Below are 14,365 nucleotides of genomic sequence, written 5' to 3'. Positions count from 1 at the left end.
GTGGTTCCCATGACTTTGCTTCCTCAGGTGCTGTCTTTTTTCTCTAGTCATGATCTTTCACTGGGACCTGGCATTCACTGATTAGGTTAGCCTAAACCAGCCAGCACATCTCTAGGATCCTTCTGTCTCTACGGCCCTGCATTGGAATTATGAGTGTGCAGCACTAAGTCTAACTGGTTGTATAGCTTGCTCAGATTAAATTCAGGTCCTCATGCTGGCAGAGCTACCTCTCCAGCCCTACTCTTCTTTTTTCTAAGACAGTGTCTCCTGTAGTCTAGGCAAGCTTCAGAGTCGCTGTATAGGTGAGAATGGCTGTGAACTCCTACTTTTCCTGCCTCCAGTTTCTGAGTGCTGAGATTATAGGTATGCACTACCTCTCCTAGTTTATATAGTGCTATGCATCAAAACCAGAGCAAATGAATAAAAAAAAAAAATCCGTGGTGTGTATTGGAGAGTTGACTCGGTGGGTAAGAGTACATGTGACTCTTCCCGAAGACCCACATTCCCTTCCCAGTATCCACACAACTCCACCTCTAGGAAATTCAATATCCTATTCTGGTCGCTGGCCACCAGCTAGTTCAGAGCCGGCGAGAGACCCTGTCTCAAGGGAATAAGATGGGGAGTGATAGAGCATGACACCAATCTTCTTCCTCCTGGCCTCAAATCCCAAGTACAATTGTATTTTTATTAATAAAATGTAAAATATAAAAATTTATATTTATTAATAGAACGAATACCTTCACAAAAGAAAAACTTCAAGCATTACATCATAGTATGGTTTATAATTTGTCACCAATAAAAAAAAAAAAAAAAAAAACCAGACCAGGGAAATGGCTCGGAGAGTAAAGATGCCCAGAAGGTGGAAGGAGAAAACTAATTCCCATAAAGACTCCCACATGGTAGAAGAAGAAGAGCACCTCACACAAGTTATCATCTGATCAATACATACACAATAGTTATTGAAAAAGGTTTTCATATCACTGCATGAAGGGTTGGTGGTTCCTGGGAAAAGAAATATTTCCCTTGTTTGATGACTGTAACTCTTTACCAGGTAGCAGTTGCTGTACATCAGAGAAATGCCCCAAGACTTTAGTTTGGTGTGAAAAAATCTAGTAGACAGCACCTTAAATCAAACCAAAGCTACTTCTTCTAAATTCAATGGTGTGAAAGCTCGCTGCCAACACCTGGCCACCCTCTACTGATGAAATAAAGAAATTTCATCGCTCCAAGGCACTTGGAGAAATTCGTAGTCACCAGAAATCAGACCTTCTCTTGAGAGAGAAAGATAACCACACAGGATTTAAAAATCAACTTGAGCTTTCAAAGCACAACCCTTGGTGCACTTCAGGAGGCTTGTTTAGTGGTCCTGGTGGTTTTGTTTGAAGACAGAAATCTTTGTACTGGGCTGGAGAGATGGCTCAGCGGTTAAGAGCACTGACTGCTCTTCTAATGGTACTGAGTTCAATTCCCAGAAACCACATGATGGCTCACAACCATCTGTACAGCTACAGTGTACTCGTTTTTGTTTTGTTTTGGTTTGGTTTTTCAAGACAGGGTTTCTCTGTGTAGCCCTGGCTGTCCTGGAACTCACTCTGTAGATCAGGCTGGCCTCGAACTCAGAAATCCGCCTGCCTCTGCCTCCGAAGTGCTGGGATTAAAGGTGTGCGCCACCACCGCCTGGCCAGTATACTCATGTACATAAAAATAAAGAAATCTTAAAAAAAAAAAAAAAAAACTTTGTTCCAAGAGAGTCATATCTTACCCAAAGTCTTGCAAGATACAAGAGAGTCATATCTTACCCAAAGGCTTGCAAGATACAAGAGAGTCATATCTTACCCAAAGGCTTGCAAGATACAAGAGAGTCATATCTTACCCAAAGGCTTGCAAGATACAAGAGAGTCATATCTTACCCAAAGGCTTGCAAGATACACAAAGAGCTAATTAAGTGACGGATATTTTTGTGGCAGTCTGTAGAGTATATTGATCTAATTTGTGCCCTGTTGTAAGAAGTCATTTAAAATATGCTACATTATATTTACATCACTCCATCTTTCATTCAGGTTGAAGGCAAAAAAGTGACTGTTCATGAAACTCAGTGATGGGCTGAAGAGATAGATGGCTCAGCAGTTAAGAGCACTGACTTCTCTTCCAGAGGTCCTGAGTTCAATTCCTTCAACCACATGGTGGCTCACAACCATCTGTAATGGGATCCAATGTTCTCTTCTGGTGTGTTTGAAGACAGCGACAGTGTACTCAAACACACATGTAACTCAGTGATGGCATAGTGCCTAAGGAGTTGCTGATATGCTGACAGATGAGGGTATTTCTTGATTCTTGTGATGCACATTTTTGTAGGGTAATGACTTGTTGGGTACCTATTAGAATTGATAAGTAAATGTTTACAGGGATATATATATATATATATATATATATATATATATATATATACATATATATATATATATTCTCTTTCCCTTCTTTTGAAGTGATATATATATATATATATATATATATATATATATATATGAACAAACAAGATGGCTTAGCAGGTAAAGGCCCCTGAGGACCAGAGTTCAATTCCTGAAATCTACAGTGAAAGGAGAGAACTGACTCCTCCTAGCTCCCCTCTGACATCCACATGCAAACCATGACATGCATGTGCCCCTCGCATATATACAACCAGATAAAATATCAACAAATCAAAAGGGGGACAAGTTCCATCCCCAGCAAGCAGACAAACGTGGCAGCATTAACCACATGGTTTTTAGAGAAAAGACGGATATGGAGTAAAAGGGTTGTGAATTCTTCTTCCAAGAAAGCCACCGAGTCAAGGCGTGTGGCAAGGGAGTCCCTGAAAAGTCCATCTTACGAAGCTGTGAAAGTGAAGCATTGATTAAGTTAGAGACTTCAAGATGTTGTGATGCCAGAGCTTTGGGATACTTACTAAGAGTTAGCCCAAGAGAAGTGTGTTACAGTCAGCAAAGCTGGAGGAAGTGGGAGATCTCAAGATCTATGTAAGCCGTTTGACATCAGACATGGAACTACAGGATTAGGAATTTTCCTTGCTGGTTTCCGTCTTGATTTGGTCTGGTATTTCCTCATCATTCTCTCTTTCCCTTCTTCTGGAGTGGCAATATATATTCGGTGCCACTGTATATTGGAAGTATTGAATTTGCTTTTTGCTTTTGCTTTTACACTTAACAGATTGCCTTGAATGTCAGAAGAAACTTTGGACTTTTAAATCCTCTTGAGACTATGAAAGACTATGGAGATTTTTGAAGTTGTATTAAATGAGTTTTGCATTATGATGTGGCTACAAGCCTATGAGGGCCAGGGAGTAGAATGTGGATTTTTAATAAGAATGACTCCCATACGGGGCCAGGAAGTGGGAGTGGGTAGGTTGGGGAGCAGGGGGAGGGGGAGGGGATAGGAGATTTTTGGAGAGGAAACTAGAAAAGGGGATAGATAGCATTTGAAATGTAAATAAAGAAAATATCTAAGAAAAAAGAAAAAAGAATGGCTCTCATAATCTTATGTTTGAATGCCTGGTTCCTAGGTGGTAGAACTGATTTAGGGAGGATTAGGAGGTGTGCCCTCATTGGGGAAGGTGTGTCACTGGGAGCAGGGCTTTGAGGTTTCAAAAGCCCATGCCAGACTCAGTCTCAGCAACCCCAACCTCCCCATGCTTGTGGACCAGATATAGGTTCTCAGCTACTGCTCCAGCATCATGCTTGCTCACTGTCATGCTTCTCAGATAACCATGGACTTAACCTGAAACTGTTGGACTAACCCCCTGAAACTTTAAGCCAGCCACTAATTAAATGTTTTTTTTTTTTTTTTTGTTTTTTGTTTTTTGTTTTTCTGAGACAGGGTTTCTCTGTATAGACCTGGCTGTCCTGGAACTCACTCTGTAGACCAGGCTGGCCTCGAAACTCAGAAATCCACCTGCCTCTGCCTCCCGAGTGCTGGGATTAAACGCGTGCGCCACCACGCCCAGCAAATGTTATCTTTTATAAGTTCATTTGACCATATTATCTTTTTGTAGCAATAGAAAAATAAGTGAAACACACACCCACATAATTTAAAAAATGTAACCATGAATTGATGCAAATGTTTAACAACTGGGGTTGTCAAGTCTGACCATATATCATTGTGATAAGAGTAAGGATTTCCCCTCAAGGGTGAAGATACAAATCTTAAGCAAAATCCAACTTACAGCTTCAAAATAAAAAGAATGAAAGGAAAACAGCCCGATTGTTGTGAAACATTAAGCATAGATTTATCATATTTTAGTGCAACATTTTCTTTTTCTTTTAAATGTATTTATTTGTTATATGTAAGTACACTGTAGCTGTTTTCAGGCAAACCAGAAGAAGGAGTCTGATCTCACTACAGATGGTTGTGAGCCACAATGTGGTTGTTGGGATTTGAACTCAGGACCTTTGGAAGAGCAGCCCTAGTGCAACATTTTCAAATGAACAATTTTAGGAGCTGGGAAGATGGCTCAGCAGTTACTGCATACCCATCTTACTGCTTTGGGCACTCATGTGGGTTGACCCTCAATTATGTGTAACTCCAGCATCGTGGGATCTGTCATTGTCTTCTGGCCACACAAGGTGCTGCATACCTATGTACAATATTCATACATACATACAAACAAACATACAGACAGACATAACTGAAAGAGAAAATAATAATTAAATTGTTTATACTTCTAACTGGGTCAAGACTTGCCATTAATGTGTGTTTAGTTTGGAATTTAGTTGATTTTATCCAAACTATACTGAACTTTTATTATAGGAGAATGCTTTAAGTTTTATACCTTCTATGACTCATGATTCTAGCACCTGAAGTAGCCTTCTAGCTGATAAAGGATGCATTAACAGGGGATCTATTATTATTCATTTTCTAGACCAGTAAGTGCAGATTTTCATTGTGGTTGTGCCATAACTAGGTTGAGGTTTTCTCTTAAGGTAGGAAAAATACAAAGTTCTTTCTTTTCCAGAGTAAATTTGCATGGGGGAGGAATATGGTCCAATTTTATGTGCTCTCTACCAATTAAGATGGTGTCAGGTTAGATTATATCTGGTTACTTCCTGTATTGGAAAAACCCTTTTATAGTGATGCCACTACAGGTGCTGCTTCTGCATTCCAAGTATTGGAATTAAAGGCATGTATCACCATGCCCACCCTATAAATGGTGTATAATTTTTATGCCCATGTAATGGCTATTCCTAGTTGTCAACTTGACTATATCTGGAATGAACTACAATCCAGAATTGAAGGGCTCAACAGATCTTGAGGGTGAAAGACACAAGTTTCTGATCTGGATTTTGGCATGGAGAACTTGAGACACAGTGGTTATGAAAAGCTTAGGCCCGGGCAAGGTAGTACATGCCTTTCATCCCAGGAGATTGAGGCAAGGAAGTCTTTGAGTTCAAGGTCAGCCTGGGACAAAAACAAGTCCTAGATCCAGGTATGGTGATACACACCTTCAATCTGGGCCACACCTTCTGCTGGAGACCTACCTAACGGCATTGGAAGAAGGAATATTCTCTCTGTTTTGACTGCTTGCATTTACTTGCCAGCATATCTGTTGGAATCGACTTCTAGAGAAGACCAGCTGAAACAACTAGCTTTGTGGAACTGAGCAACTATTCATGGACTTCTCATTTACAGCTGACCATTGTTGGGGAGTTAGACTACAGACTATAAGTCATCATAATACATTCCCTCAATAAAGAAAGACATCCCATAAGTTCTGTGGCTCTAGAAAATCCTGACTAATACAGCCCACATGGATGTATATGCTAATTTGTTTTTCAGTGTTAGAGATGGAACCCGGAACCTGCACATCCTATGCTCTACTACTAAACTCCATGCCCAGACCTCACGCACACAACTTCAATTGAGACGATGAAGCAGATCTAGATAATCATCAGTGACAAGGTCACACTGACATTTTAATCTTTTGATGGCTCCTTTGAAGTGCAACCTTTTTAGCAAGCTGAACCATCCAAACCTTCAACTTTCAAAAAAAAATTTTTTTTTCTAAAAGACAAGATTTATTTGGGGCTGGAAAAACAGCTCAGCCATTAAGGGCACTGGCTGTTCTTCCCAAAGATCTGGGTTCAATTCCCAGCACCACCAGGGCAGCTTATTACTCCGCCTGTAACCCCAGTTCCAGAAGATCCAACACCCTCACACAGACATACATGCAAGCCAAATGCCATGCACACAAAATTAAAAAATAATAATAATTTTAAAAGATATATTTTGGGGTAGTCTCTGGATGGTCCATCCTTTCATCTTAGCTCCAAACTGTCTCTGTAACTCCTTCCATGGGTGTTTTGTTCCCAATTCTAAGGAGAAATGAAGTATCCACACTTTGGTCTTCAATCTTCTTGATTTTCTTGTGTTTTGCAAATTGTATCTTGGGTATTCTAAGTTTCTGGGCTAATATCCACTTATCAGTGAGTGCATATCAAGTGACTTCTTTTGTGATTGGGTTACCTCACTAAGGATGATATCCTCCAGATATATCCATTTGCCCAAAAATTTCATAAATTCATTGTTTTTAATAGCTCAGTAGTACTCCATTGTGTAAATGTATCACATTTTTTGTATCCATTCCTCTATTGAGGGACATCTGGATTCTTTCCAGCTTCAAGCTATTATAAATAAGGCTACTATGAACATATAGTGAAGCATGTGTCCTTCTTACTGGTTGGAACATCTTCTGGATATATGCCCAGGAGAGGTGTTGCTGGATCCTCCAGTAGTATTATGTCCAATTTTCTGAGGAACCGCCAGACTGATTTCCAGAGTGGTTGTACAAGCTTGCAATTCCACCAGCAATGGAGGAATGTTCCTCTTTCTCCACATCCTCGCCAGCATCTGCTGTCACCTGAATTTTTGATCTTAACCATTCTGATTGGAGTAAGGTGGAATCTCAGGGTTGTTTTGATTTGCATTTCCCTGATGATTAAGGATGTTGAACACTTTTTCAGATGCTTCTCAGCCATTTGCCATTCCTCAGTTGAGAATTCAGCCACCAAACTCAGACACTATTGCATGTGCCAGCAAGATTTTGCTGAAAGGACCCTGATATAGCTGTCTCTTATGAGGCTATGCCAGTGCCTGGCAAATATAGAAGTGGATGCTCACAGTCATCTATAGGATGGAGCACAGGGCCCCCAATGGAGGAGCTAGAGAAAGTACCCAAGGAGCTGAAGGGCTCTGCAACCCTATAGGTTGAACAACAATATGAACTAACCAGTACCCCCAGAGCTCGTGTCTCTAGCTGCATATGTAGCAGAAGATGGCCTAGTCGGCCATCACTGGGAAGAGAGGCCCCTTGGTCTTGCAAACTTTATATGCCCCAGTACAGGGGAATGCCAGGGCCAAGAAGTGGGAGTGGGTGGGTAGGGGAGCCGGGCGGGGGGAGTGTATAGGGAACTTTCAGGGTAACATTTGAAATGTAAATAAAGAAAATATCTAATAAAAAAAGAAAAAAAATATATTTTGTTTTCTAATTATCATTATTTTTATTTGACTTTGTGTGTATTTGGGTGCTGTACTGGCTGGTTTTATGTCAACTTGACACAGGCTGGGGTTATCACAGAGAAAGGAGCTTCAGTTGGGGAAATGCCTCCACGAGATCCAACTGTAAGGCATTTTCTCAATTAGTGATCAAGGGGGAAAGGCCCCTTGTGGGTGGGACAATCTCTGGGCTGGTAGTCTTGGTTCTATAAGAGAGCAGGCTGAGCAAGCCAGTAAGGAACATCCCTCCATGGCCTCTGCATCAGCTCCTGCTTCCTGACCTGCCCAAGTTCCAGTCCTGACTTCCTTGGTGATGAACAGCAGTATGGAAGTGTAAGCTGAGTAAACCTTTTCCTCCACAACTTGCTTCTTGGTCATGATGTTTGTACAGGAATAGAAACCCTGACTAAGACAAATTGGTACCAGCATAGTGGGGTATTCCTGTGACAAACTGACCATGTTCTGGGGAGGACTGTGGAAGGACTTTGGAACTTTGGGCTTGAAGATCCATTCGTTGTTAAGAGCTCTGTCAGATGTTATGTAGGAGCTTGGAAGATAATGTTGAGAACAGTGCAGAAGATGGTGGTCTGGCTTGTGAAATTTCAGAGGGAAAATTAATCTTTTCAGGGCCATTGCTATTTTGATTGTGAAGATTCTGTAGTTCTGGCTAGCTGGGACTGAAGAATCAGCTGTGATTAACAAAATACCAGAACTACTAAAGCAAAAACTTTGCTTTACTGGGACTATTGATGCTGGTTAGCTGGAGCTAAGAAATTAGCAGTGATTAAGAAGAGACCTGAATCATTGAGGTGACATCTTCTGGGAGTGTTTTCTGAAAGCACAAAAAGGCTGTGTTCCAGAGATAGCCAAGGTTGTACCTCCTGCTGCAGTGGGACTTGGTAATGTGTAAGGGTTACCCAGGTGGTACTGGTTTTGAAGGCATGAAGCGGTCATGCAGAGCAGCTGAGGCTCGGCACTGTCAGAGGCCATGGAAGGCCATTGGTGAAGGTGCAGCCTCAGTTGCAATTGACGGAATTGACGGCCCAGGACTGAAGGAGTCATGCAAAGGATTTGAGGCTTAGCACCATGAAGAGAGCCTATGAGAGGCTATTGTTAAAGCCAAGTTACAGTGGAAGACAGCAGCATTTTGGAGATGCCAGTACCATGAGATGACCACCAAGAACAGCAGCAGCAGTAGAGTACAGGCATCTGGAGCCTAAAAGACAACGCGTGTGCTACAAAGGGCATGGCTGGAGAAGTGACCCAAGCCCTTAGAGGAACCCAGAATATTGTGAATTGGATACCAGACACTGGACAGTTGGAGTTTAATTTTTGCTTTTGATTGTGACTGTGCCCTGATATTTTTCCCTCTTAAAGGAAGAAAATATTTTAATGGATCCCACAGTTAAGAGACTTTTAATTGTAAAAAGACTTTGGATTTTATTTTTAAAGGATTGAACTTTTAATATGTAAAGACCGTGGGACTTTTTTTTTTTTTTGGTTTTTCGAGACAGGGTCTCTCTGTAGAGCCCTGGCTGTCCTGGAACTCACTTTGTAGACCAGGTTGACCTCAAACTCAGAAATCTGCCTGCCTCTGCCTCCCAAGTGCTGGGATTAAAGGTGTGTCCCACCACACCTGGCTGACTGTGGAACTTTTAAAGTTATTTAAGATCTTGGGGATGAATAAGAACTAAAGGTTGAAGCTTACTAGTGATGTGTTTGTGTGTCAGGTCAACAAGGGGTCAATTGTACTGGCTGGTTTTATGTGTCAACTTGACACAGGCTGGGGCTATCACAGAGAAAGGAGCTTCAGTTGGGGAAATGCCTCCACGAGATCCAACTGTAAGGCATTTTGGCCCTTTGTGGGTGGGACTATCTCTAGGCTGGTAGTCTTGGTTCTATAAGAAAGCAGGCTGAGCAAGTCAGGGGAGGCAAGCCAGTAAAGAACATCCCTCCATGGCCTCTGCATCAGCTCCTGCTTTCTGACCTGCTTGAGTTACAGTCCTGACTTCCTTTGGTGATGAACAACAGTATGGAAGTGTAAGCTGAATAAACCCTTTCCTCCCCAACTTGTTTCTTGGTCATGATGTTTGTGCAGGAATAGAAACCCTGACTAAGACAGGTGCTATGAGGTGTCGATAAAGTTGGCCTTGTGCATGTCCTTGTCGGGGCACAGCCAGTTCAGTTTGGCCAGCTGTAGTAGCACCCAGTGCAAGGAACAGAACACACCCACCTTCCAGTTGAGCATGTCCTTTTTGACACAGCCCTCCTCCAGGTTCTTCCCAAGCATCTGCAAGTCCTCACTGTCCTTTTTGGCCTGGAAGAGTGGCATAAGGGCTATTCAGGATTCCCTATCCTCGATCAGCAAGCTCCTAAAATCATGATTCCATTTGATCATGTTCTAATACTAGAAAAGCAATGTCTGGATGCCAGTGGCAAACATAGTCCTTGGCATGGCACGCCTACTTATAGTGGATGGGCTGCCACTCTCTGTCCTGAATCACCTTCAAAGGTACCTTCAAAGCTTGCAGGAACACTTATTTTGCTTTTGATTGCGTGAGTTTGTCTATATGGGGTACACACATGTGTGTGGAGTTGCCCTCAGAGGTCGCCTTTGCCTCTCGTAGATGGATCCTGAGATCGCATCTCCTACAGCTGGAGCTCTTACTGTTCTAATGGAAGTCTAAAATTGGATTCCTAGCATCCACATCAGGTGCCTCACAACTCCCAACAACCCTAGCTGCAGGGATGTTGTCTCTGAGGGCAACTTCACCCACATGCATTTATCACACACACACACACACACACACACACACACACACACACACAGACAGACATATACCCACAAACATATTTTTTATCTTAAAAATTATTTTCTGGACAGGCAGTGGTAGTATAGTCTTTAATCCCAACACTTGGGAGGCAGAGGCATATGTATCTGTTAGTTCGAGGCCAGCCTGGTATACAGAGTGAGTTCTAGGACAGCCATGGCTACACAGAGAAACCCTGTCTCAAAAATAAAATAAAATAAAATAAAATAAAACAAAATATATTTTCTAATGGACTTGCAGAAAAGTGTATGATATGTTGCACCAGGAATGCTGTATCATACTTACCTTACACATGTGCTGTTTGACACTGAGATAGTCATTTAATGTGTGGGATCCCCACCTAGAGGCACATTTAGTTCCATTGCCAGCAGTAAAATTCTACACTTCTAAAATTTTCTGCCCTTCTTCTGAGTATGTTCTTAGGAATTCTGTTCTTAGTATTATATCAGCCAGTCATTGTCTTTTATTTATTAAATACTGATGTGAGAATGAATGTAAGCAGATAAGAAAGGGGGTTGTGGGGAGCTATTTGACCGAATTGTACTTAATGTGAGCTTTGAGAGTATGTGGGCTGGTGAGATGACTTAGCAGGTAAGAGCACTGACTGCTCTTCTGAAGGTCCTGAGTTTAAATTCCCAGCAACCAAATGGTGGCTCACAACCACCTGTAATGAGATCTGACACCCTCTTCTGAAGTCAGCTCCAGTGTACTTATTTATAATAATAAATAATTCTTTAAAAAGAAAAGAAAAGAAAGTTGAGTATGCCAGGTAGTGGTGGTGCATGCTTTTAATCCCAGCACTTGGGAGGCAGAGGCAGATGGATTTCTGAGTTAAAGACCAGCCTGGTCCACAGAGTTAGTTCCAGGATAGCTAGGGTTATGCAGAGAAACCCTGTCTCAAAAAACCAAAAACCAAAACAAACAAACAAACAAACAAACAAACCAATTAGCTTTACATCCTCTTTCATAACTCACATTCATTACCTGCATTCAGTCAGAGTACAATAAAATATATTCAATACGGAAAGTCTAAAACCTAATGTGAAAATCTACAGCTTCCATTCTAAATGCCCACTCTAATTATATAGAAATTCAGTGACTTGTGTAGATTTTAGATCTGGGTGTGGGGGCTGTAGAGATGACTCAGCAGTTAAGAGCACTGACTGTTCTTCCAAAGGTACTGAGTTCAAATCCCAGCAACCACATGGTGGCTCACAACCACCTGTAATGGGATGCCTCTTCTGGTGTGTCTGAAGACAGCTACAGTGTACTTAGATATAATAATAAATCTTTTTTTATCAGAATGTTTATTAAAAATATAGATTGTGCTTAAATGTCATTGTGGGTGTATGCTGACTTCCAAACATACTTCACAAATAACACTTTGAACAGAAGTGGTAAACAGAAATGACTCCCCTTAGAGCCTGACATTATTTACCACTCCCATCAAAACTCACAGGGGTGGATTTCATGGGCCTAAGGGCACCATGAACACAAGACAGCTTTTTGTACTTCCCAAGTAGTTTCATATTTCAGCTATGGAGGTCAGTTCTCAAAGCACTACTTGTTCTCCACAAGTAGTTTATATGTCTGTTTACACCTTTCTGGGCTAATTCAGCTGCAGACAGGAGGAGAAACCTTGGTCACCAGGTTTTTCGTGCCATGCATTCACATGACTCCCAATCCTCATATGCTATCCAGCTTCTTTAAGATGTATGGAGTGACTCGCAGCGGGGCCACGTAGATGAGGAACTTCTGAATGAGGAAGACCACATCCTCGTGCATCTTCTGCTTCATCTCCTCCGGGTCCAACTCAGGCGCGAGACTCTCGATCCGGAACATTGCAGCGGCTCTGCCTCCAAAACTTGCGAGCAGCAGCCTGCTCTCCTCCAGTGGCCGCCCTGCACCCAGAACCAATAAATGAATCTTTAAAAAAAAAAAAAAAAGATGGGTAATTTTGTTGTGTGATATTTTTAATTACTCGAGAGGTCTTTTTAAAAAAAGAATAAAGTTTATACATTTTAAAAATTTTATTGTACTTATTCACTTTACATCCTGCTCACTGCCCCCTCCCAGTCACCCCTCCCCTTCTCTTCTGAGTGTGTGGAGGCCTCCCTGGGTATCTCCCCACTCTGGCACTTCAAGTCTCTCTGAGGCTAGATGCATCCTCTCGCACTGAGGCCAGATAAGGCAGAAGAACATATCCCATGTACAGGCAACAGCTTTTGGGATAGCTCCTGCTCCAGTTGTTGGGGACCCACATGAAGACTAAGCTGCACTTCCACTGTGGGGAGGTTTAGGTGGTTCAGATTCTGAGAGTCCCGAGGGTCCAGGTTAGTTGACTATGTTGGTCTTCCTGTAGAGTTCTTGTCTCATTCGGGGTCACAATCCTTCCTCCTATTCTTCCATGAGAGTCCCCAAGCTCCACCCATGTTTGTCTGTGGATGTCTGCATCTTTCTGAGTCAGCTGTTGGGTGGAGCCTCTTGGAGGACAGCCATGCTCGACTCCGGTCTGCAAGAATAACAAGAGTATCATTAATAAAGTGTCAGGGATTTGTATTTGCCCATGAAATGGGTCTCAAGTTGGTTGGTCATTCCCTAAGCCTCTGTTCTATCTTTGTCCCTACATTTCTTGTAGACAAGATAAATTTAGGAGCAAGGTTTTGTGGGTGGATTGGTGTCCCTATTGCTCCATTGCTCAACTATGTTCATAGTAGCTTTATTTGTAATAGCCAGAAACTTGGAAACTGCCCAGATGTCCCTCAACTGAAGAATGCACACACACACACACACACACACACACACACACACACAAATGTAGTTCATTTACCCAATGGAATACTATTCAGGTATTTAAAACAAAGACAAAGCCGGGCGTGGTGGCACACGCCTTTAATCCCAGCACTTGGGAGGCAGAGGCAGGCAAATTTCTGAGTTCAAGGCCAGCCTGGTCTACAAAGTGAGTGCCAGAATAGCCAGGGCTACACAGAGAAACCCTGTCTCCAAGAACCAAAACAAAAAACAAACAAACAAACAAACAAAAACAACAACAACAAAAAAAAAAAAACCAAAGACATCATGAATTTTGCAGGCAAATGGATGGGACTTGAGAATATCATCCTGAGTAAGGTAACCATGTCCCAAAAGGACATGCATGGTATGTATTCACTTATAAGTGGATATTAGCCATAAAATACAGGATACCCATGATACACCACACAGACCCAAAGAAGCTAAACAAGAAGGAAGGCCCAAGCAAGGATACTTGAATCTCACTTAGAAGGGGAATAAGATAGTCATGAGGCAGATGGGGGGAGGGAACTGTGAGGGAGGGGATGGGAAGGGGAATGAGGGGGAAATCAGGATCAGGTGTGAGGAGGGACAAAAGGGATGACCAGATGGCCATGAGAATGAATGGAAATCTGCAACTGACAGGGAGGTGGGGGCATCTCCAGGATAAAAGAGAGACCTGGGATAAGGGAGACCTAGGATAAGGGAGGCATCCAAGAATCAATGGAGGTGACCTTAGCTGAGACCCACATCATTAGTGATATGGCCTGAAGCTTCCTATAACCAGGTAGAAAGTTTATACAGTTTTAAAAGGATACACACACACACACACACACACACATATATATATATATACACACACATATATATACATATATATATATGCTGTTTTATTTTTTTCTTGAAAAGTTTTAAAATTTTGTCTTTAAAAAACAGTTTCCTAGAGCTGGAAAGATGGCTCAGAGGTTAAGAGCACCAACTGTTCTTCCAGAGGTCCTGAGTTCAATTCCCAGCAACCACATGGTAGCTCATAGCCATCTGTAATGGAATCTGATGCCTTCTTCTGATGTGTCTGAAGAAAGCAATAGTGCACTCATATACATAAAATAAACAAATAAATCTTTTTAAAAAGTTATCAAAAACAAATCAGTAGCTTTCCTTTATACAAATGATAAACAGGCTGAGAAAGAAATTAGGGAAAT

The 14,365-nt window shown here is 41.9% G+C and overlaps 1 pseudogene; it reads right to left on the bottom strand.

Moving 5' to 3' along the window:
* Positions 1 to 12,059: 12,059 nt before the first annotated feature.
* LOC110286169 (mitochondrial import receptor subunit TOM5 homolog pseudogene) lies at positions 12,060 to 12,215 on the bottom strand (annotated as a pseudogene).
* Positions 12,216 to 14,365: the final 2,150 nt, after the last annotated feature.

Source organism: Mus caroli, unplaced genomic scaffold (genome assembly GCF_978045245.1).
Source record: "Mus caroli unplaced genomic scaffold, Mus_caroli_1 scaffold_5, whole genome shotgun sequence".
Classification (NCBI taxonomy): Eukaryota; Metazoa; Chordata; class Mammalia; order Rodentia; family Muridae; genus Mus; species Mus caroli.
Note: the sequence above shows the minus strand (reverse complement) of the source record. Positions and strands in the feature narration are given on the sequence as shown.